This window comes from Thermobia domestica, chromosome 3, assembly GCF_964235325.1.
Source record: "Thermobia domestica chromosome 3, izTheDome1.hap1.1, whole genome shotgun sequence".
Classification (NCBI taxonomy): domain Eukaryota; kingdom Metazoa; phylum Arthropoda; class Insecta; order Zygentoma; family Lepismatidae; genus Thermobia; species Thermobia domestica.
The window spans coordinates 34,261,777-34,287,757 of NC_137456.1; the positions used below are offsets into that span (position 1 = coordinate 34,261,777).

A 25,981-nucleotide genomic window follows, 5' to 3' on the forward strand; every position below is an offset into this window, starting at 1 on the left:
AATTTTAAAAAATGGTGTTTACGAGAAAATGGCGCCCAAAAATGGCGATTTTTGAAAATTTTACAATTTCTCGAATTTTTTGCGACAAAACGGTTGACCACAGAAGCGATACAAAATTTTTTTCGGAAAGCGGGTAGCTAGGTCTTACCAACCGTGAAAACAGAATTTAAAAAATTCGAACCGGAAGTGCTCGAAAAAAATTCGCAAACTTCGACTTTTCAGATAAATTGACGTTCATTTGTTAATTTATGTACAAAAAGATACGCATGCGCAAACCAAACTATAATAAAATATAGTTTATTTATATCTCTATGTACATACCACAACAAGAATTATAACTCTATCTGTCTCCATAGCCGAATGGTGAGGCTCCGAAATTGACCATTTTCCATGTCTTCTACAATTCATAAATTGTACTCCCCGTTTTTGATGGCCCATTACTTGCGGGAAAATTTTTTTCGACAAAACAAAAAAATATGGGACTGTTAAAAACATGTCTAGTTGCTATAAAAAAAGTTTCAACAATATCTGAGATGGTGATGGTACATGCTCTGCCTGAATTGAAATGGAAGGCACCTATAAGAATATTAGGATGAAACATTAAAAAATACTATACGGTAAATAAAGGGCATTATATATTTATTGCTTGATTTTGACTTTAGAATGACAATGTTCTAGAAACTATAACAATACTCAGTGATCATATTACAGAATGCATAAGGGGATTAACAAAAACTGTTTTAGAGAAAAAAAAAAGTTGAAAAAAGCAAATTGTTGTGTATATATATAATAATACTTAGTACCAGATGCCAATATCTGATGCCTCTTCACAACTTTCTGAGTTTGAAAATTGTGCGAAAATGGAAGAAAATATCAAAATTTCGAACTGTGCAATCTTCAACCTGATTTCGCATCAAGCACAAATAGAACACACCTGGAAGCATTTTCGCCGGGAACACACCCGGAAATTATCGGAACATGCATCCAGAAACAAACGTGTGTCAATATCTGGCGTATAGACACACTTGATCGAGAAGCGACCCAGTCATCACTCTCACAAACTGGTTGCATAGCACCTGCACGATACAGGATTAATTTTCAAAATTCTTATTTGCAATCCGTCACTTCAGCTAAATACTATCTTATGTTGAGAAACAAAAACATCCGGTTGTGTTTTATATATGGTCGCCTTGCTTGGTGCAAATTCGGAGGCGATTGGAGGTAGGAAGTTGGAGAGTTATTTGGTGAGGAATATTTTGCTACACGTTAAAATTCTCCACTTCTCATCTTTTATCTGGAACTGAGGTCACAAACTATAAAACACTCCATCGTGGTTTTTAACTATTATATGCCGGTCTTCATCCTTTAGTCGATGCTGTCAAAAATCCAGGTCCGTGGGGTGAGTACAATGTACCTAAAAATCCATTCGTACCATGCAGTTTCCCATATACTCAATTATAAAAATACTTCACACTTTACACCCTTTTGCCTAAAAATAGTTAAATATTTTTGGGGGTAACTTTTCTTAGCAGTTACAAGCTGCTTGAGTCATACCAACTGATAGGTTTATAAATCCCTTCTCTGCCGATACCATTGACCAGCTCACAAAATACCATACGACCATTTTGTGCAATTTTAATGTAACTACAAGTTTGCACAAAAAACAAAAACAAACAAAAAAAAAGTGAATGAGGTACTTGAATGATGCCTATCTTTCAGTTCATAATATAGCAGACTACCTACAGCACAGATGCTGCAAATCATCTCGTGTATGAACAAACGTTATATTACTGGAAACTGTACAATGCGTCTTTGTTGATAACTACCCCGATGGTAAACATTAACTCTTGTTTCATATGCATACAAGCTAAACGACTCTCTTTTCATTATGAGTAACTTTCCTTGATTATCACCTAACAAAAACTAAATGTACAAAGCAGATTAATCAACCGTGTGCGGTTTCAACCATATATAAACAAGTCTCTTAAATTGTCCGGATTACTTCTTATAAATAGTTATAAATATTTCGCAATCACTGTTCTTCCGTTACGCATACAAGCTAAACGACTCTCACTTTATGTATAACTCTCCTTCAAAATTAGCACCCAACAAAAACTAAATGCACAAAACAGACTTATCACCATGCAGTTTCAAAAATATATGAACAAAGTCTTAAGTTGTTTGGATTACTTCTTACAAATAGTTACAAATATTTCGTAATCACTATTCTTCCGTTGGAAGCTGAGACTGCGTGCTGCTGAGAGTGCCACCTCCAGATGAGGATGCTCTCTCATCCAGAGTAACTCTAATAGTGCTTCTGCTTTCCTCAAATGAAACTCAAGTAGCAGTTCCGCTCTCATCCATTGAAACTCGAGTAGTGCTTTCGCTCTCATCCACTGAAACTCGAGTAGTGTTCTCGCTCTCATCCAAGGAAACTGGAGTACTGCTTCTGCCTTCTCTGAAATGAAAATTCAAAGTATTGTGCATTTGTGCTATAACATTCGATTATCAACATGATATAATTAAGGCGAGAGTCAATTTCTCACGTACTGACAAGGAAATATCTGAGGATCACGGATGCTACAGTGCCAAGTGACATTAAAGTAAAAAAAACTATCCTCTGTTGCAGCAATGATATGGAATTACAACGTGAAGTGCATAATTCCTTCAACAGATGGCCGAATAAATCACCTAAGTTGTTTTGCTTCCGATACTTGGTGCTTATTTTTTTTATTAAAAACGGTAACGTTTTGAAAATTTCGCTATTGTTTAATAAACTACCCTTCATGATACATCATCAGAGCAAATTTCGTTTCTCTAGCTCCAGCGCTTCAGCTTGTGCAGCTTTTTCATATTACGTTTTTCCGCTAGTTTGGAAATGAAATCTTTGAGTTTTACGTCCCACGATTATGCCGGTTAGGCTAAAGGAGACTGATGATGAATAATGAATGAAAATGGTGGAATGAAGAAAGTGGGAGGAAACGGAAGAGCCCCGAGGAAACCCACGCACACGGTGTTGGTCCACCACAAAGTTTACTTGGCGGGGGCTGGGATCGAACCCGGGACCCCTAGCACCATAGGTGAACGCTCTACCACTGAGCCACCGCGGCCCCCAAGAACTAACTTGAAATTAATTAGTTCTTCTGTACTCTCCAGTATTTTGAAATTGTCCATATGTAATTTTCTATAATGGTTTCACTTCTGCACACGTTTATCTTCTGGTCCTCAAAAGACAATTAGACAAATGTATTAAAAGTATGTAAAGATCAGTACAACGTATTTTTAACAGGAGTCCTTCGTGAGTGAGTCGGCAAACGTACCGCATTTGTGGCCAATTAGTCCCGGTTTCGAGTTCAAATGGAGGACAATTTGTTTCGGATGTAAGTCGAAAAACGGTTTGGACTCCGCTCTAAGTTTATGTGACCCCTTCCAGCATAACCCGGTAGTTGCAAAATAACACCAAGGTGAAGCAAACTTATCTCTGCCCATATGTAATATAAATACACAGAGCAAATTATTAAAAAAAAAGTATAAACCCCAAAGAAAAAACTTTTTTCAATAAAAACCATGGTTTTTGCCAACCCTCTTACAGACATACAGACAAGCATGTACTAAAATACAGAAAATCAATTAAGATACGTCCCTCAGCGTTGGATATTATAATTAGCCACTGTATTAAAACCCTGCCTCTCCTCCCCATATACTTTTAAGACAATGCGAATTAAGTCACAACCCAGTTTGCGTCTTAATACCAGTAATATTTAGTACATTCATTACCACTAAAAATCAAAGAATTTTGCACCAATCCTGAACGAGTTCTTTTAACTCCTAGCTTCCTAAACGGCTTAGTATTCATTGTAATAATATGTTGTTTTGTTCGTGACAGATCACATTTATGTACGTAGCATACGGACACAATGAGCCTACAAGCAACTTATGTAATTTCCTTATATCTCTAAAACGTTCCCTTTCTTGGAACACTCAACTCACTTGCACCCTCCCCTAAATCTCCAACGTATACTTTAGGTTATAAATGTACAGTAATGCTTTTTTTTTTTTTTTTTTTTTTTTTTACAGTGTTTGATGAAGCCAATATTTTCAGTTAGTTGGCGAAACTGTCACATTATTTTAAAATAAATGTTGTTTTATTCAGTTATTTATTTCCTAGTTCAAGATATTTAATATAGCAAAACTATTATGAACCAGTTCGCTATAATTTCACCAGGAGTCAAGAGAAATCTTTGATCTTTCTAGTGATGATAATGCATAAAATTATCAAGGTTCAAATAAATAAATAAAAATAAAGAAACTGAATATACCTTCTGCAAATACTTTGGAAAAGCAGGAAATACAGATGGAACTGCATTTTCGCGAATTCTCACACAAGAGAGGGACGTTCTATGAATGTCATCTTCTCGGAAATGTACAGAACAAAGTGCACTACCAGCACTAGGAGTCAAGTTTTTCCGTCAAATAGACCTAATCCAGGCTTCACGCAATTCTTTCTTCTTAGGTATCCTTCAATTAAAAAATGTACAAAATTACCATTAAAAATTCAGATTATACAATACGAATATAGAATTGGTTATTGAGCTTATGGAACACACTTTAATAATAATAATAATAATGTTTCTATTTCAGGTATTTTTAGCCTATATTTCCATACTCCCAAGGGTACTCTTCATCATGCATAGGGCTTAACATTTTTTCTCTTATGCAGCTTTTCACGTAGAATTTCTTTTCTTTTCTTCTTTGGTAACAACAATGGTGTGAAAATATCTTTTTTAACAAAACTGATTCTGTATTTTTAAAAATCTATTTCTGTAATTTTCTACGTTGCATGTAAGTTTGGAAGACGTGAAAAAGGAACATTATTCAGGTTAGTTGTAATTGTTATTACAAATACAGAACTTTACCCATAAAAGGCTGACAACGCAGATTATTACCCGGTCTTGCTATTTGTCCCCCCCTCCCCAAAGTAATCTACTGCTACACTATGCGCGGACTTGGATTTGAATAAGTTATTCTATATTCTAATTTTGGAAAGTATAATCATAGCTTTACTTGGAAAACTCTCTTACATATCAAGTTTAACCTATCTATCGATCTTTTCCGCTTCCTCTTTATCATATAATGACAGTGTGCTTTACTGATATCTTCTTTCACTGGAAGCTTTCTCATACACATGGACAATGAAACTACATTTAATTCCGACATTCAATCATATCTCAGGTTTGAAACTTATTACACTAATTTTATGCGAAACACAACTTGTCAGAACTTTTTAAATTCATGCAATAACAATAATAAAAATTGGAATTAGCGTAGAGCACTGATAAGTTTCTCATTTATGAAGAAGAGTATGTAAAGCATTATATTTCAGAAATTGAAGATAACCCGATTCTTCTCAATTCTCAACTTTGCTGTAGGTTTCTGTTTTAATTTAATTTCACATCACACAACATACAAATAGTCTTATCCTTGCGTACACACACAAAATAGGACTGTTTTATGTGTTCGCCGACAGATGGTGTTGTTGCATCTCTACAGATAATGCTGGGCGCAATTATGCAAAAAATATCTACCTGTTTGGGCTAGGTAGTTACTAGAAGCTAGCATTGGACCTATTCACGTCTGGGAAGCGCAAAGAAGGTCGGTCCGCTCGATATCAAGGGAATGCATGTATAAAAAAAAAAAGAAAAGAAAAAAACCCTGATGATCAACACCGTATGATGATAATTTATGTTTTTAAAAAAGTTAAATTCTGGACTATATGAATTCGGTATTGTGGCAATATTAGGTACATAGAGCATAATATGGCAGTTTCAAACCCACTATCTTACTAATTCATTTATCTTGTCTAAAACCAACCCTTAACTTAGAACATGTATGCTCCAGTAATGGAGGGGAAACGTAAATGGAGAGCAGGAACTGAAAAGCGAGTATTATCTGAACCAAATATGGTGAAATGGGGCAAAAGTTTAGATGCCATTCCATGTAATGCGGGCATGCAGTTGAAAAATGTACGGAAGAAATATATATTACTTGATTACACAATAAGATCGTACAAGTAATAAAAATATATCGGGGTGTTACCTTTTGCATGTATAGTAAGGCAAAATTCGAAATGAAAAGTGTGGCGTTTACCAGGTAATACTCCATAAGAAAGACATGAAATAAAGTGTTATATAAAGACAGTGTACAAAGCACTGATGCTAATAAACACTCGCCCCGAGCGAGTTTTTAAAATCGCTATTATTTATTTTAAACGTAAATAAATTATTTTGGTAAATCTTTAGTAATGGGGGGTCGGGAAACTAACGAAGATAAAAAACAACGTGCCTTGTGTGACTCCAAACCACCTTTACTCGCTAACGCTCGCTCGGCAACTGTCTGAATTAAATGTATTTAACCTCACCTATCCGAATGTGAATAGAATATCGGGAAAATTCGGTTAAAATCCTGGCCTCCCTAAAGTTAAACAATAGCCACGATTTCTAATGGAATGTGAGCAAGTAGGCTGGTTTTTTTGTTGGGCTAGTAACATTTTGTTGCCTATTTGCATTCTTGGTACAAAGTGATCATTGAACACACAACTCTCACAAAGCTGTGCCAGTTGCATATGGCTATAGGGCACATGCTTTCATGAAACATAAAACGTCTTTCCATTACCATTTATGTGTATAGACACGGTCAGTAACGCGCCTGCTCCCTACACAAAGCCTCACTACGGCTAGTATTCCCCTGCCTGCCTCAGATAGCAATCTTGGTTTTTAATGACCACATAACACAAGTTGGTTTGTGCTTTTAAGTCGATTCTGTTATATATAGTGCTGTTTTATGATATACCTGCACACGCTGTAGTTATACTCAGCTCTCCTGAAGTCAGTCTGAATATTTCATTACAAATCCTTATTTAAACACTCTTTAAGACAGAAACAGTGCATTTCCTACTAAAACGAGTTTATGTTTCACGAATATAATCATCCCGTTGTGTAGCAACCTAGTACAGGTAGTATATTTGTATGTGTTCTGGATTTTTGTCCCACGGACATGTATTTGATAGGAAACTCCGCTCCCAACGCCCCATCTAAAAGTATACTTACATTAGTAGAGTGTTGTTAAGCGCTAGTGGGAAGCATGAGAAAGTAATTAATTTTGTGCAGTAATATAATACAGATGAATTTACACTAGCATAGCACAGAAAGCATGAAAACAAGAATTATTTATGATTAAATGTTAACAGTGAACGATGAAAATGAAAGAGGAGTAGCTAATTATAGGCAACATATGTTAAAATAATAACAAATAAATAGCAATACAACGTTAAAAACTGGTTTAAGGTTAAAAAACTGAAGGTCTCATTCGGGGACGCTACCTGCGGAAGATCAGCTTTCTTACTACTTTTGGCATTATTCGAGCAGACGGTTCTACCAAATTTTGACACATTTCTTACCTTTTCAGGTTAGGTTAGAGCTTTGCTACGGCGCAGACGTGTTATATGTTTTCAGGCGAGTATCGATATTTTTTGATTCATTTCCTTCTAGTTAAAGTCTTTTATGAACACTATCATAAAGGGCTCTGCTGTGATAAGTAAAATATACCGGTACTATAATGATAATTTGGGGATACCCTAGCTCAGTCGGTAAGACGGCTGACTGTGACTTAAACGTAAGAGAAACGGGTTCAAACCTGGGTCCAAACTAAAAATCTTGCCGATGCTGGAGCCCCGGACCACCCAAATAGTCGGCTCGTATGGAGCTATGTGTGTCTTTTCGCAGAGTATGCACTAAATGAGAAGGCAAGGTTCTAGATTACTGGTCCCCCTTTCCATTGAGCAGTAATAAAGACAGAAAACAACGTGCCCTGCGGGGCTCTAACTAGGGTTTGCCCAAGTGGGCCCAGCCCGAAAAAAACCAGTGGGTTTTTTCGGGTTGGACCCACCTGAAAAACCCCACTTTAAAACCCACCTGGGTTTTTGACCTATTTGTTAATATATGATTGGTACAACTAAGGTGATCACATTGTAAGTGATTTTCATCAGATTTTACTTTCCTTGGGCGAATTAGAGGCTTTCACGTTAAGGTAGACAACAACATTCAACATACGATCTTCATAAAGTTCTGAATGCACTGAATGAATTTTTTAAAAAATACCTTAGCTTGAGATAGTTATAGAACAAATTAATGTATGGATTATGCTGAAAGCCTATTTGAAGTACAATAAGCAATTTTGTACTTTAGAAAATATTTTCCGTGAATAGTGTGCTCGTCGACACCAAGGGACGTTATCACTCATACATTTGACGGGTTTAAGGTCATAGGTGCCGGTACTAATAGTACATATGTAAAGCTATTGGCATTATTTCTTACCTTGGATGTGAAACACAAGTTTCTTCAACTAAAATTTGGTTTTCCAACAATAACAGTTTAGTTCAGTCATTTGTTGCTACTATTCAAATAATTATTCTGTAGAATCAACACCAGCAATAGCGTAAAAATTCTTGCCAAATTTAAGAAGCTTAATGCTCGGGGTTCTAAAGACTAGGTAACGCTTACTATTTCAAGTGCTGAGTTCAAATTTCCGTACTAGTGGAAGTTTTGATGTACACGCCGTGAAAGAAGTGCTCGGGAAATTAAACGCAGAAGGATTGGAAATGAATACTTCAACAATAAAACTATTTATTTTACGCTTAAGCCTGCCATACGTCCCGTTTTTGGGCCCGAGTGTCCCGCGTCCCCGTAAATTTAGTCCGGACAGGGTAATTTCCCGTTTTTTTAACTCCGTTCCATTTCTGCTATCAATATCAGTTTATTCGAAAAGTGAAAAACAAACAAAAAAAAAAAAATTGACATTGGCTGGAAATCCTGTAATTAGTGAATGAACAGTACGCTGTTTCGAGGAAGTCATTACACCACCCTGTTCGACTTAATGGCGAGCGAAATTTAAAATGCTACATCCTCCATTGCACTTTATGGGAACTCGGATACTCTCTGGTACATTAAAAAAAAAAAAAACTTTTGAATGTTTCTACATTTACAAACACAGGGAAGATGACTGACCTTTTGTCCAACAACACATTCGATAAGTTAACAAGAATTATAATCTTTTTCAGAAGCTAGGTCATAAAATTGTGAAATCAGGAGAAAAATCAGCTTTTTATCAGATTAAACTGACGAACGTAATTTTGGCAAATACAGCCATGTAAATAAATATTGCTAAACGCGTGAAGAATATTGTAGGTAGATTGTACCACTGATTTAAATAATTTCCATATTGTTTTCCTGTAAAGCATTTTTATAGCACATCTTAAGTTTTTAGGCATCTTCAGTCCGTACAAGTAATTGTGGGGTACGAACAGAGAAAAGCAGCTGCTGCTTAGTGAACTTTCATCTATTATATTCCGGAACAGGACGTTTGTGCGCCACCATTTGGGCGCGGACGTTTCGGCGCTGTACGTTTGGGCGCGAGGTACATAGTCAAAATCACAATTTACGACATATAAAGTAAGCTAGGCACCGAAAACTAAGAGCGAATCAAGGTATATACATTTCCTACACTTTTATCTTTATCTCATCTCATTTATCTGTATATTATCTATCTCTATCTTATTTATTCATCTAAATTAAATAGTTTAATGCGTTTGTGGCATTTGTTGCCTAACCTCGTCATGGATTGATTTTTCGCTTGTTCACGATGCTTGTACTTCTGATCTAATTTTTGTATTATATAAGAAAGCTAGGAAACAAAGGAATCAGACGAACTGTTAATTTTCTTAATGTTAATTAAAACATACTGATTTAATTTTTGTATTTTTTAAAGAAGTTAATAATGAAGACAGTGGGAGGAAATATAAGAATCCCGAGAAAACCCACACACAAGGTGTTTGTCCACCACAAAGCTCACTTGGCGCGAGCTGGGATCGCACTGGGGACACCATGCACCAGAGGTGAACCCTCTTCAACTGAGCCACCGCAGCCTATTATACTTTTGTTCATAACCAGACTACAGTTAGTTGCATTGTGTTGGAAAGTTGATGGGGAAGGGGGGGGCGGAGTCTGAGGTGTCCCGTATTCTCATGACAAAAAATATGGGATGTTTATTTACGCTGGAAGATGTTAATTTCATACAAGACATTTTGAAACATTTATTTATTTCATATAACATGAAGTGCATTTTTGTTTTAAATTAATAGACCCCTTTTGGTATTCACATTTGCCGAACTTCAGTCAGGCTTGTAGATGAATTGATCTACATGTGTTCGTTTGTCTGCTGAGCTCCTTCATGGTTAAGCGGTTAGTGTATGTGTCTTCGGCGTGGGAGATCCGGGTTTGCTTCCCGGAGGGAGATCTTGTGGTTCGGATTCCATGTTAATCAGGAGGTCCCGTCTCATATAGCCTCGCTGCTGAAAGGGACATTAAACACAAAATCAACTCAACTTGTTTGTCTGCCTCTACCACACACACTACAGGTTACAACTTTCGGCCTTTTAAGTTAAAATTTTCAGAGTACAAGCACAAGACACTAAATTTCCTGTATAGATTTTGGCGGCATACCAACGTAAAATGTCAAAATGGCAGCCATTTTTTCAAAACAGCGAGTATCCGCGCTACGAAGCGCAATTTTCTGTCCTTTAAGTTGAAATTTCGACGGTGGAAGCACGAGATACGCTAAATTTGCTGTATAGATTTTCTCACAAATCGAATGTAAAATTTCAAAATGGCGGCAATTTTTTCGAAACAGCAGTGAGTAGAAAATTGTTGCAAGTTGTGACAATGACAATCTTCAAATATAAATCACATTTCAACACTTTTACCTCAAAGACATTGAAATATTTCGAAAAAACCCGAAAAAAAACCTGGCTCTATCCCCCTTCACTCGCTAACGCTCGCTCGGCAATACTGTGAAAATTAAATGTATAAACTTTCGTACAGAAGGAAATCAACCCAGCCACTAACCTACACAGGGGACCAGTAATCTAGAACCTTAATTACTTGGAGATCTACTTCAGGAGGACTCTGTAAATAGTGTCGACACATAGCAAAAAACTACAGTGCATAAAATACGAACCACGTGGTGCTAGGTGGCTACTAAAAAGCACGAATGCTACTCAACGAGCCAGGGCAGAAGCGCAACAGTGGAGCCCGATCGTCAGCGAGAAGGGACGTGCACAGGTAGCTGGCGCGTCAGCGACGGGGGTATACGCATAAATAAGGATAGTTGAAGAACACACTTACATTTACAATAATCTCACTATCACTCAAAATTCATTTCAATATGCTGTGCACTGACAGTAATAACTTGTATTCACATTCTCATTCCTTCACGAAACATGTTCCACATCATATTCTACCTACAAATTTTCCATTTTGTAGAACCGTCTGCTCGAGTGAATCCTACTTCTCTCTAAATCGCAGGTTCTTGGCAAGGTTCTAGAACACTAGACCCCCTTCCCATTTAGCAGTAATAAAGACAGAAAATGACGTGCCCTGTGGGGCTCTAACTCGCCTTCACTCGCTCGGCAATATTATGTAAATGAAATATTGAATTTTGGTACAGAAAGGAACGAACCTAGCTCGTAACCTATATACGGGGAACTGTTCTAGAAACTTCTCCATGTTCTTGTCACTTATTGTTAACTTCAGTACTTATTAATTCTCTCTGTATTATTTCATTTATAACACTAACTTTATTACTTGTTTCCGAGTTACTGTGATGAATTGTCGAATGTTAAGTCGGAATACATACTTCTACTAAGAACATGTAAATAAACATATCCATTCAGATACATAGCTTGTCACAAAATTTAAACCAAAAGCACATACAATAATTTCAGTATGACGATTACAGTTTTTCTAATGGAACGAAGTGTTACTTAGGTTCTCTTACCACCTAAATGGATATCACCTGCACTTTAATACTTTAAAAATAAACGACAGACACAGTACATCTCTTCCTATGAAGATAGCAATGTTTTGTGTCAACAAATATGGCGGTAACGAGAGTAGCCAATTAGACGTGCCGATGCTCGGATGTTTTTTTGGCTTCATTCTTTTAATAGGATGAAGATATATAAAAGCAGATCCTCTATTTTACAAGATCCTTGGCGACGGTAAACTTTCAATGTTATATTTTCAAAAAAGATGCAAGTTAATTGCAGTGGTGAATTTATATTTGCAAATCAGTGAAAATTTGCAGATCATATTGAAAGCTTTTAATAAATATTAAGAAATTTTGCCTTCGCAAACTTTCAGATTGTTTGCTCCACTAAACGAAACAAAAATTTGCCGCAAGTATTCGTGCTATCTGGGGAAGCACACACCAAGAATCGAATAAATTTCCTGATAATTATCGTGGAAGAGAAGGACAGATGGACAATCAGGCAGAATAAAGTCGATCGAGTCGATGAGTTTCCTAACGCAACTTCGATGATGATAATAATAATAATAATAATAATAATAATAATAATAATAATAATAATAATAATAATAATAGCTCTGCAACTTAATTTTGAACATTTCTTTGGAGATTATTCCTGAATATTAAATTGTATGAGGCCAGAAATTGAATAATAATTAATAAATTATATATATATATATATATATATATATATATATATATATATATATATATATATATATATATATATATATATATATATATACAGTGGCGGATCCAGGATATGATCAAGGGAGGGGCTAAACCATAGTTTTCCGCTTTATCCTGTATAAAACAGGATTGAAGTCCATTTTATCCAGTGTACACCTGAGGGTCCAGGGGGGAGCTATAGCTCCTATAGCCCCCCTTAGATCCGCCCTTGTACATGCCCCAACTGAAGATAAGGATGACAATATAAAAGACAGTTTTACGAAGAAGTGGAACGGATATTTGACCAACTCCCGCGATACCATATGAAAATTCTATTAGGGGACTTCAAAGCGAAGGTAGGACGAGACGATATTTTCAAACCGATTATAGGGAACGAAAGTCTGCATAAGGAAAGTAATGACAACGGTGTTAGACTCGTGAACTTTGCAACATCCAAAAACCTAATCGTGAAGAGTACAAAATTCCCACATCGCGACGTTCATAAATATACTTGGACATCACCAGACGGAAAAACACATAATCAAATTGATCACGTTTTAGTAGATAGAAGAAGGCAATCTAGCATAATTGATGTCCGCTCGTTTAGAGGGACTGATTGTGACACTGACCACTACCTGGTAGCAGCAATAATACGAAGCAGCAATAATAGGTTGTCGTTGAATAAAGGTAATATTCATTGTCCGAAAACGGAAAGATTCAATTTAAAGAAATTAGAAGAGAGCCAGGTAAGAGAGAAATACCAGATTGAAGTTTCGAATAGATTCTCTGCTTTAGAAATTTCGGAGTGCAATAGTGTTGACGATACCTTGATTGAAATTAGAGATTGCAGTAAAATTTCATCGAAAGAAAAATTGGGACACGCGGAAATACGTAGGAACAAACCATGGTTCGACCAGGAATGCACAAAACTAGCAGAGAAGAGAAAACAGGCAAAGTAAGGCTGGCTACAAAATCCGAATGAAATAACTACACAAAATTTCGCAGATATCAGGCGGGAAACTTCCAAAACTTTTAGAACAAAGAAACGCGATTTTCTGAAAGCTAAAAATAAGGAACTTGAATATAATAGTAAAAATAAAAACATCCGGGACATGTATAAGGAAATCAACGTATTTAAGAAAGGCTATCAACCTCGTGCTTATACATTAAAGGAAGCTGACGGAACAGTTCTCACTGACACAGATAGCATCTTAAATAGATGGAAAGATTTCTTTGACTATTTGCTTAACACACAACCAAAAACTAGTGTGGGTGGAGAAAAGGAGATACACACCGCAGAACCGTATATTCCAGAACCCAACCGAATAGAAGTAGAAACTGCTATAAAGAAATTAAAGAAACACAAATCTCCGGGTGTAGCTGAAATTCCGGCTGAGTTAATTTTTGCTGGAGGCGAAAAATTGTGGAACAAAATACACAAACTCATTCTCCTTATCTGGAACAAGGAAGAATTGCCACAAGAATGGAAAGAATCAATCATTGTTCCAATTCACAAGAAATGCGACAAAACTGACTGTAATAATTATCGAGGCCTTTCTCTTCTGTCAACATCCTATAAAATCCTTTCAAATATTCTATTAGCAAGACTGAACCCATACGCAGATGAAATTATTGGAGATTATCAGTGCGGATGTAGACGAAATCGATCAACTATCGACCAAATATTTACCATTCGCCAAATACTCGAAGAAAAGTGGGAATACAATACCCGGGTACATCAACTCTTTATTGATTTTAGAAAAGCGTACGACTCGGTTAGGATAGAAACAACGTTCTTACAGAACTTGAAATACCGAGAAAGCTAATTAGATTAATTAAGATATGTTTAAATGAATCCAAAAGTAAAGTCCGAGTAGGAAAATTTTTGTCCATGAGCTTTCACGTCGAAAATGGCCCGAAACAAGAAGTCGAAACTGGCCAGTAATGTACCCTCCCCCTCCCCAACAATCAGGGCTGATCTTGGAATGAAACACTATCAGAAGTGTCACTGTTTCTTTCATCTACACCGAAAACTATGGATTGAACACTAATAGCAGTCAATTTTGATCGTTTTAAAATTTCTCTCCCTCTCCCTCCCCTACGTTGCAACCTGAGTGAATAGCCTAAAGTAATCCCTGCCCCTAAACTCATGTTCAAAATTTGATTGAGATTGGTCGGGTGGTTCCAAGAGTGACGAACTCACAAAGGCAGTCATTATATATATATATATCCCTCTCCCCCACCCTTAGGTTGGTTCGTCAAAGTGAGACGATAAAAAAAACACCCAAGGCCTCATAAAAAGTTTCATCGAGATTGGTTGGGTGGTTCAAAAGTTATTAGGTTTTATTAGTTTTTATTTATACTTCCCAATTCCCTCTCCCTCCCCTAGGATCTACAGTTAAAGTGAAATTACAAAAATGTTTCCAGATCCGAACCTCATGTATCTTGAAAATTTGATTCAGATCGTTCAGATAGTACAAGAGTTATTAAATTACAAAGTAGTCACTTTCAGTCTTATATAAATTGATTTTTATATATCTCCCCCTCCTTCTCCTCCCTACGTTGCTCTGTCAAATTTAAATAATAACGATCCAAGGCTTGAACCTCATCTTTGTTGAAAATTTGATTAAGATCGGTAGAGTGGTTCAGGAGTTTTATTTATTTTTATACCCCCTCCCACCACACCCCCAGCTCTACCATCAAGGTGAATAGCCTAAAACCAGTCCAGCCTCGAACCTCGGAGTGGGTCAAGTTTTCTGAATGGGTCAGTGGGAAATGGGTCAACAGCATGTGATCCACTGCAACCCACCACCAACCGTAACCCACTGCGACCCACCACCACCATGACCCACTGCGACCCACCACCCACCATGGCCCACTGCGACCCACCGATTCACTCTGACCTACCGATCCACTCTGCTCACTGCATTATAGACACTATCTTCTGAAGACTGGTAAATTTGTCTGCGTTTTACTTTCAAGACTTCCATTTAACTTTCTTTTCCATTTGTTTCTGTCTACTTTTACCTGAGGTTAGTATATCTAAGTGAAAAAAGAACTTCAGGCACTTTTGGATATTGATATTTGTAATTATAATAATAGCAATGGAAATTATACTACTATTTGGCTTTCGAGACCTGTGAGTTTTTAGAGGAGCTAACTACTGAAAAAAAATACATTTTTGAATCACTGTAATATATAAATTATTATAATATATAAAAAATTGAATGTAACTATGTGTGCCTGACCATCACGCCAAATTGCAAAGTCAAATGAAATGACTTTTGTTACGAGGGTCACTACGAAAGTTTTGAAATGTGAAATAACTTACATACTTAAAATCAATTTAACAATTACATTTTCTCAAAGTATCCACCATTACACTGTACACTCTTTTGCATCCTCGAAAACCACTTTTGGAAGCAGTGTTCCCAGTCTTTTTCTTCAAGTGTTGAAGGTTCATTCTCGTAAACCACTACAGCTTCTTCAGGGCTGCAAAATCTCTTCCCACGCATGCGATCTTTGATGCTGAGGAACAGAAAAAAATCACACGGGGCCAGGTCAGAGCTATACTGCAGATGAATCATAAGTTTGACCTCCGCAAATTCTAAAAACTGAATTGTGATGTTGGCCATGTGTGCGGACGCGTTGTCATGATGAAGCAGGATCCCACGCAATCCAGTTCTTGGACGCCGTTCCCGAAGCTTCCGAAACACTTTTGTTAGGCAAACAGTGGTGTACCACTGAGCAGTAACAGTCCTTTGTTCTTCAAGTGAAACAGTTGCAACATGGCCAGATTTGGAGAAGAAAGTTGCGACCATGTTCTTCCCCACACTTTGCGGTCGCTTTACTTTCGTGGGTGGATTTTCGTCTGGAAAGATCCAAACTGTAGACTGGCGTTTATTTTCAGGGTCAAATTGATAGATCCAAGTCTCATCACCAGTTGTGTAATAATTTTTATCGTGTAGAGTTTGAAGCTACTTTTCTCAAGTTCTGGTACGGTAATTGTCTTTATTGTAGAGAAATTGAAAACTCTCAGGTATATAAATGATATTTAAGTTTTACCCAATAATAGCATGTAGCTATTATTAAATATTTCTCCAACACTAATCTGAGTGAATTAGTTGGTTTTTGAGTTTAGCGTCTCACGATTATGCCTGGATGACTAAAGGAGAAATGGACTTACTGATAATATTGGGATCCGAACCACTTTTATCGTTCAACAGTACCCCCACCGGGAATCGAAGCCGGGACAACGCGCACAGAAGGCAAGCGTGCTAGCCACTAGTCCAAGCGGGTGTCCACTGCTCTGAGTGAGTGATTCACTATTATAGTAGATACACAAGAATGAGAACTAAGCTCGCATTTATGTAGAAAGACTATCTAATACTACATGTAGTTCTTTTCCAATTTGATTTCGTTTGTATTTTGCTAAATGAGAGTTATTGGCTTATATCTGCAAACTTTAAGTATAGATGCACTTTTCTTTCTTCAATTTTTATTACTGAATTTGCGTGGCACCAGCTTCGTGCTGATATAACTGAGTCAAATGATCCTTGTTGAACCCGTGTGGACTTTGTGGTGGACAAACACCGTGCTTGTCAGTTTTCTCGGGGTTCTCCCGTTTCCTCCCACTTTCTTCATTACTCCATTCCACTTATTTCTAATTATCACCGTCTCATTTAGCCTAACCGGCATAACTCTGGGACGTTAAACTTAAAGATTTCATTTCATTTTTTTCCTTGCTGAACATATAGATGGAAGTGATCCTTAACGAAGAAAAGATTGAGGAGGAGACGGCTTGGGTAAAACCATATAAGATAGTGTCTTGATATTCTACTGCTGACTGACAAGATTAAACATTTTCGATTGAATCTTTGCATCGAAGATCAACTGAAATATTTTCATACTTATCTCTCATGGTCTTGCTCTGTAGGTGATTAGAAAAAGAAATTTTGTTAAGTAAGAATTGGTGGAATAATAATGTAGGGGGAAACGGAAGAACGTCAAGAAAATCCATGGACACGATGTTGTACATCACACTCATATATATCCTATGTTTTAATTAGGAGTTCTTGCACCATTATAGCCCTAACATTCTGAGAAATAATGATGAGCATTCAGGTGTTGCATTTTCGTGAGTTTTAAAAGACGAGAAAGAATTGATAAGAAGCGAACTATGAATAACTTTATTCCAATCGGAAATTAAAATTCCGTATTTTTATTCCACCCACCGTATATATATATATATATATACGAGTGTCACTAAGAAAGTTTTGAGATGTGAAATAACTTACATATTTAAAATCAATATAACACTTACATTTTGTCAAACTATTCACCATTACACTGTACACACTTTTGCATCCTCGAAGACCAGTTTTGGAAGCAGTGTTGCCAGTCTTTTCCTTCAAGTGTTGAAAGTTCATTCTCTTAAGCCACTACAGCTTCTTTAGGGCTGCAAAATCTCTTCCCACGCATGCGATCTTTGCTCTTTGCTCCTGGGGAACAGAAAAAATCCCACGGGCCAGGTCAGGGCTATACGGCGGATGAGTCATAAGTTTGACCTCCGTAGATTCTAAAAACTGAATTGTGATGTTGGCCGTGTGTGCGGACGCGTTGTCATGATGAAGCAGGATCCCACGCAATCCAGTTCTTGGACGTCGTTCCCGAAGCTTCTGGAACACTTTTGTTAGGCAAACAGTGGTGTACCACTGAGCGGTAACAGTCCTTTGTTCTTCAAGTGAAACAGTTGCAACATGGCCAGATTTGGAAAAGAAAGTTACGACCATCTTCTTCCCCACATTTCGCGGTCGCTTCACTTTCGTGGGTGGATTTTCGTCTGGAAAGATCCAAACTGTAGACTGGCGTTTATTTTCAGGGTCAAATTGATAGATCCAAGTCTCATCACCAGTAACAATGTCAGAGACGCGTCGAGAATTGTCTCCATCAAATCTTGCAAGCATTTCTTCACACCATTCCACACGCATGCGCTTCTGCTGTTCAGTCAAAGTGTGAGGCACCCAACGAGGTGAAACCTTCCTTAGCCGAAGATGATCATGAAGAATTTTTGTTACTGCTGGCGAACCAATGTTTACTGTAGATTCAATGTTCTTGAAAGTTGTTTGGGGATTTACTAGAATCATTTGTTCCACAGCGGCAATGTTTTCATCTGACACAGCTGTTGTCGGACGTCCAGCTCTCTCTTCATCTTTAAGCGAAGTCTGGAATCTTCTGAATTCACCAAACCACCGAAAAATTGTAGTAAGGGAAGGAGCAAGGTCCCCAGATGCCCCCTGCAAAAGGTCAAGGCTTTGTGTATCGTTTAAAGCACTTTTGAAATCGTAAAGGATCATTGCCCGAAAATGTTCTCTTTCGAGCTCCATTCTAGACAGCCGAATACTGCTCACATCAACAAACTAGTGAGGGCGATACGGTCACACCGATAAGCGAGGCGAGTTGAAATTTGCTTTGCTTCTTCGCTCTGGATACCACTACCGAACACAATTGTTGGAATTCAAATACTGTGCCACAACAATGGGTATCTCAAAACGTTCGTAGCGACCCTCGTATATATATATATATATATATATATATATATATATATATATATATATATATATATATATGGAGAGGACTGGGTGCACATATGGGTAAAATTCATCCTCCCCGGGAAAAATTTTCAATTCGCACACTGTCTCTTCTTTGCTTTTTATAAACTAGAAGGTAAACTACTTTGAATAAACATTCATAATAATTACAATCATGTATATTTGTAACTTAAAGAGCGTTCACCTCTGGTGCTTGGGATACCGGATTCGATCCCAGCCCCCGCAGAGTGAACTTTATGGTGGACAAATACCGTGTGCGTGGGTTTCCTCGGGGTTCTTCCGTTTCCTCCCACTTTCTTCATTCCAGCATTTCATTCATTACTCATCATTACCGTCTCCTTTAGCTTAACCGAAATATCCGTGAGACGTAAAACTCAAAGATTTCATTTTTGTAACTTAAATTTAACGTGATGTTTTAGTGATAACACAAATTACAATTATGAGCAAATTTTGCTGAGATGCTCTCACAGAGGGAACCCGAGCACCTTTATACGCTATGAAATACTGATTGTTTCAAATCTTTTGTGAGCAAAATACTGTGAACTAAGAAATCATAAGCTTTTCCTTATTGTACACTCCGCATAAAAAAATTGCGACACCTAATGCCGTGCAGCTAAGCCACCCAATATACACCTTCTTAGCCCATAATCGTGTCTGGTAAAGAGACCCCTCTCTCTCCTTCTTTCTTCCCTCCAAAACTAAAATTAGCTAACAACATGAACGCAATTCTAATTTCAAACTACACATGCATTAGTATCGATGAAATGAAATAACGAAACCGAGACGAAATAAGATTCATAAGTTGATTTCGGGAGAAACTGAAACACACACAATCAAAAGTTGAAACCAATGGATGTATATTACACAGAGGTTCAGAAGTGAAGCAGAGTGTGAGAAAGAGAGAGAGAGAGAGAAAGCGAGAGAAGAAGAAAAAGAAAAGAGAGAACAGATAAAAATGTGGAATTTTAAACTTAGTAAGAAAAGAACCTAATATTATAAAGTTCCGTTACCAGAAATCAATTTCTTTTATATTTTTCAGGACTATTCGAATATATAGAAGATGCTTGAGACATTCATTAAGTCACTTTGAAACAGGATAGCATACTCAATCTCCAGTAGAACTGTAGATCGCACAGACACATCTAAGATAATGTCAACAGTTTAACACCTGCTTTGTATCCGCGTGGTTCGGTTGTAAATTCGGTAGTGTTCATTGGACGTACTGATGCAAACCACATTCTAATAAACCCAGTAGGTAGCGTAAATCATACCCTCCATTCCAGACTACAAATCCAAAGAGAACAAAATGAAGGAAACGAAAAGAAAAAGGAAGAAAGATAAAATTGAATAAGTGCTATTTTACTGGTAAATTGTTATCAGAAATATCCTATATTAAAAGTCCAAACCGTATCATTGTGAAAAGTTACAAATGTTCAAATGGAAAATTGCATGTTCCTTATAGATGTAGCAGACCTTGCATGTTTGAAATTTCAACCTGAATAAATCACATTGAGTTATAGAATGGAAACAAATTTGTATCGAACTAGTATAAATAAATTTTTGTTTTCAAATAACCAAAGAGGTTGCCATTTTCTAGTCTTTTCCGAAGATTTATCTGTTCCGAACATGTAGCATCACTTTCATCTCTTGCGGATATAACGTTGTAATTTGCACAGATAGAATGAACACGCTGGAGCTCAAACGGATCATAGTGTCAGTCGGATGATGTTGGTTAGCTTATCGACTACCACTTGGTCGAGGATTCAAAGCCGTAGTGACCCAGTAATTCGACCGAGACTCGATAACCCAGATGATAAAAAAATAATTTTTTCTTATTCCTTTGCGTTTAAACAGTATTTCTTTCAGAGATGACCAGGACTGGAGATGTTTACCCCAAAGCAGAAAAACTCGACGCTGAAGTTGGCAGTTAATTACATTTTCCAGACCAGGTATATCGGTCTCTTGCTCCGTTTTAACTTTGGAACAGGCACACGCACATGAAGTGCGTGTGTACGTGCGAGAGAGGGGAGAGAAGTGAAAGATGCAAAGACAGGGTAGGGAAACGTCAAGAAAGAAAGAGAGATAGAGAAACAGAGAGACGAATATAAATATGAAACATACTTATCATTACAGTGTATGATGAAGAACACACACACTGTTTATTCAAATTCTCGCCAGTGATGCTTTGTAAGTTCTCCAACAGAAGATAAATCTCTGTTTGCAGCCATTATTTTATGCGAAAATGTTATACTACCTGACGGGGAATCGTACCTAGATTTTCCGCTTGAAAGTCTGGTACTTTACCACTACACCACCGATTGCATTACCCAAACTTCGTCCAACAAATGCTGTAATATTTCTTTATGAAAACGATAACACCAAAAGTGTTTACTGCAGATCAATGAAGTATTTCGAATATCCGGGCAAATCCCTTGCCCTTTCTCAAACAACATTCGTAAATCGTCTCTATCATATTAAAGGTGGTTGCTTCCACATTCTTAAGCATTGCAAGTCTAATATGAGAAATTGATTCTTCACTATCATTTTGTAAAAAATGCAAGTTTGTTGTGAACTGGATTCGAACCTATGCCTGACAGCTGTACTAATCATAACTCCATTACGTTACCGCTACACTATCATGCCACCTGAAACTAGAACCCAATTACACACTTTAGCCTTGATCTTTGGCACAATCAAGCTTCTTCCTGTAAGGTTATTTGCACCTAAGTGCACAACGAAATTCATTTATTCGACGACCTAGAGAGAAATTAGTGCCCACTAGTAAAGGAAACAACATACATTCCATGAAAAATTACAGAAATAGAAACATATTATGAATTAATTTCGCCCTGCAAGTTCAAAAGGACGCAAATAATAATAATAATAATAATAATAATAATAATAATAATAATAATAATAATAATAATAATAGCAATTATTATTATTATTATTATTATTATTATTATTATTATTATTATTATTATTATTATTATTATTATTATTATTATTATTATTATTATTATTATTATTATTATTCCTAGGATCAATTGGCCGGTTTGCTGGGCTAAATTGAGAAAAATTAATAATATGCTCCGTTATTCAGTCACTTTTTCTATTACTAAAGCGCTCTTTGATATCTGTCATTTTCGATGAGTTTTATATTTCCCACGTTGTGGAGCACGGAATCTTTAGTGTCATTGTTGATCTCATCCAAAATATGAATTCGACAATGGTATTGGTTATTTTGATCATTTTTATATGTCTTCCCCTCCTCCATGTTGCAGGCGCAATTTGGATTTAAACGGCATGAGATGTTTCACTGTTCATTTCAGCGACTCCAAAAATTATAGATTCTATACTAATATCAGTCATTTTCGTTCTCTTTTAAATGTTGCTCTCCTTTCCCCTTCCTTTAATTACACCATCAAAATGATATGAGGAAAACCATCTCGGGTTCGAACTTCATCTAGGTTGAAAATTTTATCGACATTGGTACGGTGGTTCAAGACTTATTATATTATTTAATATTTATATATATATCCCTTTCCCATTCCTCTTCTCTAAGTTTTAGCATCAAAGTGAAATAATAAAAACCATATCAGGCCCGAACCTCATCTATGCTAAATATTTGATCGAGATAATCTGCGTGGTTCAGGAGTTATTAAGTTTTATTTATTTATGTGTACATATATATATATATCCCCTCCCCTCCTCTTCCCTAAGTTTAACCGTCAAAGTGATATGATGAAATCTACTCCAGGCTCGAACTTCATCCATGTTGAAAATTTGATGCAGATCTGTTCGGTGGTTCAAGACTTATTAACTAATTAACATAGTCACTTTTATTTTTATTTGTATTAATTTTTGTATATCTTCCCGTCCTCCCCCTTCCCAACATTCCTCCATCCAGGTGAAATGGTTAAAAGCATTCCATGCACAAACGTAATCTATGTTGCAAATTTCATCCAGATTGGTCGTTTGATTCAAAACTTGTTAAGTTTTCTTTATTTTTTATTTTTCTATTCTCCCCCTCCACTAAGTAACACCATCCAAATGAATAGATAAAAATACTCCCAGGTTCGAACATTATAAATGTTGAATATTTGATCGAGATCGATAGGGTGGTTCAAGAGACTATAAATCACTGCCACTTTAATTTTATAATATAGATTATTATTATTATTATTATTATTATTATTATTATTATTATTATTATTATTATTATTATTATTATTATTATTATTATTATTATTATTTGCGTCCTTTTGAATTTGCACGGTGAAATTGCTGCATAATATAATTTTATTTCTGTATTTTTTCCTGGATTGAATGTGATTTTCTTTATTAGTGGGCACTAATTTCTCTCTAGGTCGTCGAATAAATGAATTTTGTTGTGCACTTAGGTGCAAATAACCTTACAGGAAGAAGCTTGATTGTGCCAAAGATCAAGGCTAAAGTGTGTAATATTTGGGTTCTAGTTTCAGGTGGCATGATAGTGTAGCGGTAACGTAATGGAGTTATGATTAGTACAGCTGTCAGGCATAGGTTCGAATCCTGTTCACAACAAACTTGCATTTCTTTGCAAGGTGATAGTGAAGAATTCATTTCTCATATTAGACTTGCAATGCTTAAGAATGTGGAAGCAAACACCTTTATCATGATAGAGACGATTTACGAATGCTGGTTGGGAAAGGGAAAGGAATTTACCAGGATATTCGAAATACTTCATTGATCTGCAGTAAACACTTTTGGTGTTATCGATTTAATAAAGAAATATTACAGCATTTGTTGGACGAAGTTTGGGTAAAGCAATCATTGGTGTAGTGGTAAAGTACCAGACTTTCCAGCGGAAAATCTAGGTTCCATTTCCCGTCAGGTAGTATAACTTTTTCGCATAAAATAATGGCTGCAAACAGAGATTTATCTTCAGTTGGAGAACTTACAAAGCATCACTGGCGAGAATTTGAATGAACAGTGTGTGTGTTCTTCATCATACACTGTAATGATAAGTATGTTTCATATTTATATTCGCCTCTCTCTCTCTCTCTCTCTCTATCTCTATCTCTCTTTCTTTCTTGACGTTTCCCTACCCTGTCTTTGCATCTTTCACTTCTCTCCCCTCTCTCGCACGTACACACGCACTTCATGTGCGTGTGCCTGTTCCAAAGTTAAAACGGAGCAAGAGACCGATATACCTGGTCTGGAAAATGTAATTAACTGCCAACTTCAGCGTCGAGTTTTTCTGCTTTGGGGTAGACCTCTCCAGTTCTTGACATCTCTGAAAGAAATACTGTTTAAACGCAAAGGAATCAGAAAAAATATCTTTCTTTTATCATCTGGGTTACCGAGTCTCGGTCGAATTACTGGGTCACTACGGCAAGTGGTGGTCGATAAGCTAACCAACATCATCCGACTGACACTACGATCCCTTTGAGCTGCAGCGTGTTCATTCTATCTGAGCAAATTACAACGTTATATCCGCAAGAGATGAAAGTGATGCTAGATGTTCGGAACAGATAAATCTTCGGAAAAGACTAGAAAATGGCAACCACTTTGCTTATTTGAAAACAAAATTTTATTTATACTAGTTCGATATAAATTTGTTTCCATCCTGTAATTATATGTGATTTGTTTACGTTGAAATTTGAAAATGTTTGCTACATATATAAGAAACATCCAATTTTCCATTTGAACATTTGGAACGTTTCATAATGATACGGTTTGAACTTTTTCTGATAACAATTTACCAGTAAAATAGCACTTATTCAATTTTATCTTTCTTCCTTTTTCTTTTCGTTTTCTTTTCTTTTTGTTTTGTTCACTTTGCATTAGTAGTCTGGAATGGAGGATATGATCTACGCTACCTACTGGGTTTATTAGAATGTGGTTTGCATCAGTACGTCCAATGAACACTACCGAATTTACAACCGAACCACGCGGAAACAAAGCATGTGTTAAACTGTTGACATTATCTTAGATGTGTCTGTGCGATCTACAGTTCTACTGGAGATTGTGTATGCTATCCTGTTTGAAAGTGACTTAATGAATGTTTCAAGCATCTTGTATATATTCGAATAGTCCTGAAAAAACATAAAAGAAACGGATTTCTGGTAACGGAACTTTATAATATTAGGTTGTTTTCTTACTAAGTTTAAAATTCTACATTTTTATCTGTTCTCCCTTTTCTTTTTCTTCTTCTCTCGCTTTCTCTCTCTCTCTCTCTCTCTCTCTCTCTCTCTCTCTCAGTCTGCCTCACTTCTGAACCTCTGTGTAATATACATCCATTGGTTTCAATTTTTCATTGTGTGTGTTTCAGTTTCTCCCTAAACCAACTTACGAATTTTGTTTCGTCTCGGTTTTGTTATTTCATTTTATCGATACTAATTCATGTGTAGTTTGAAATTAGAATTGCGTTCATGTTGTTATCTAATTTTTGTTTTGGAGAGAAGAAAGGAGGAGAGAGAGGGGCCTCTTTAGCAGACACAATTATGGGTTAAAAAGGTGTATATTGGGTGGCGTAGCTGCAGGGCGTTAGGTGTCGCAATTTTTTTGATGGGGATTGTATCCTCGTCGCCATAAGTGCCTTTACATCGCAGTGACGGGTATGTGACCGCGCAGTACTCCAAGGAAGGGATGGTTGTATAAGAATTTTTTTATTAATTGTGAAGAGTTTTTATTTTGACTAGGGAATTAACATAGGTATAGGGAGAAAAGACACAGATTTGAAGCATCAGTGCACGAAAAGATTCGTATTCTCAGTTTTTCTATTTATTGCTTTATAT

General features: G+C 36.7%; 1 protein-coding gene and 1 long non-coding RNA gene across 4 annotated transcripts in view; one reads left to right on the forward strand and one right to left on the reverse strand.

Annotated features, from left to right (window-relative positions):
* The window catches only part of LOC145680265 (uncharacterized), a 329,870-nt gene that overhangs the window by 230,762 nt on the left and 73,127 nt on the right, over positions 1–25,981 (forward strand). The gene's annotated exons all lie outside the window — the stretch shown is intronic.
* LOC145680260 (uncharacterized) lies at positions 629–12,292 on the reverse strand. 3 transcript variants are annotated; one of them, XR_014130633.1, is made up of 3 exons: positions 11,890–12,292; positions 4,320–4,518; positions 629–2,458 (listed from the first exon to the last, which is right to left on the reverse strand). It is a non-coding gene; the product is annotated as an uncharacterized LOC145680260 (long non-coding RNA). The 3 variants fall into 3 exon arrangements; XR_014130634.1 differs by having other exon boundaries at positions 11,876–12,292; XR_014130632.1 differs by lacking the exon at positions 11,890–12,292 and having other exon boundaries at positions 4,320–8,146.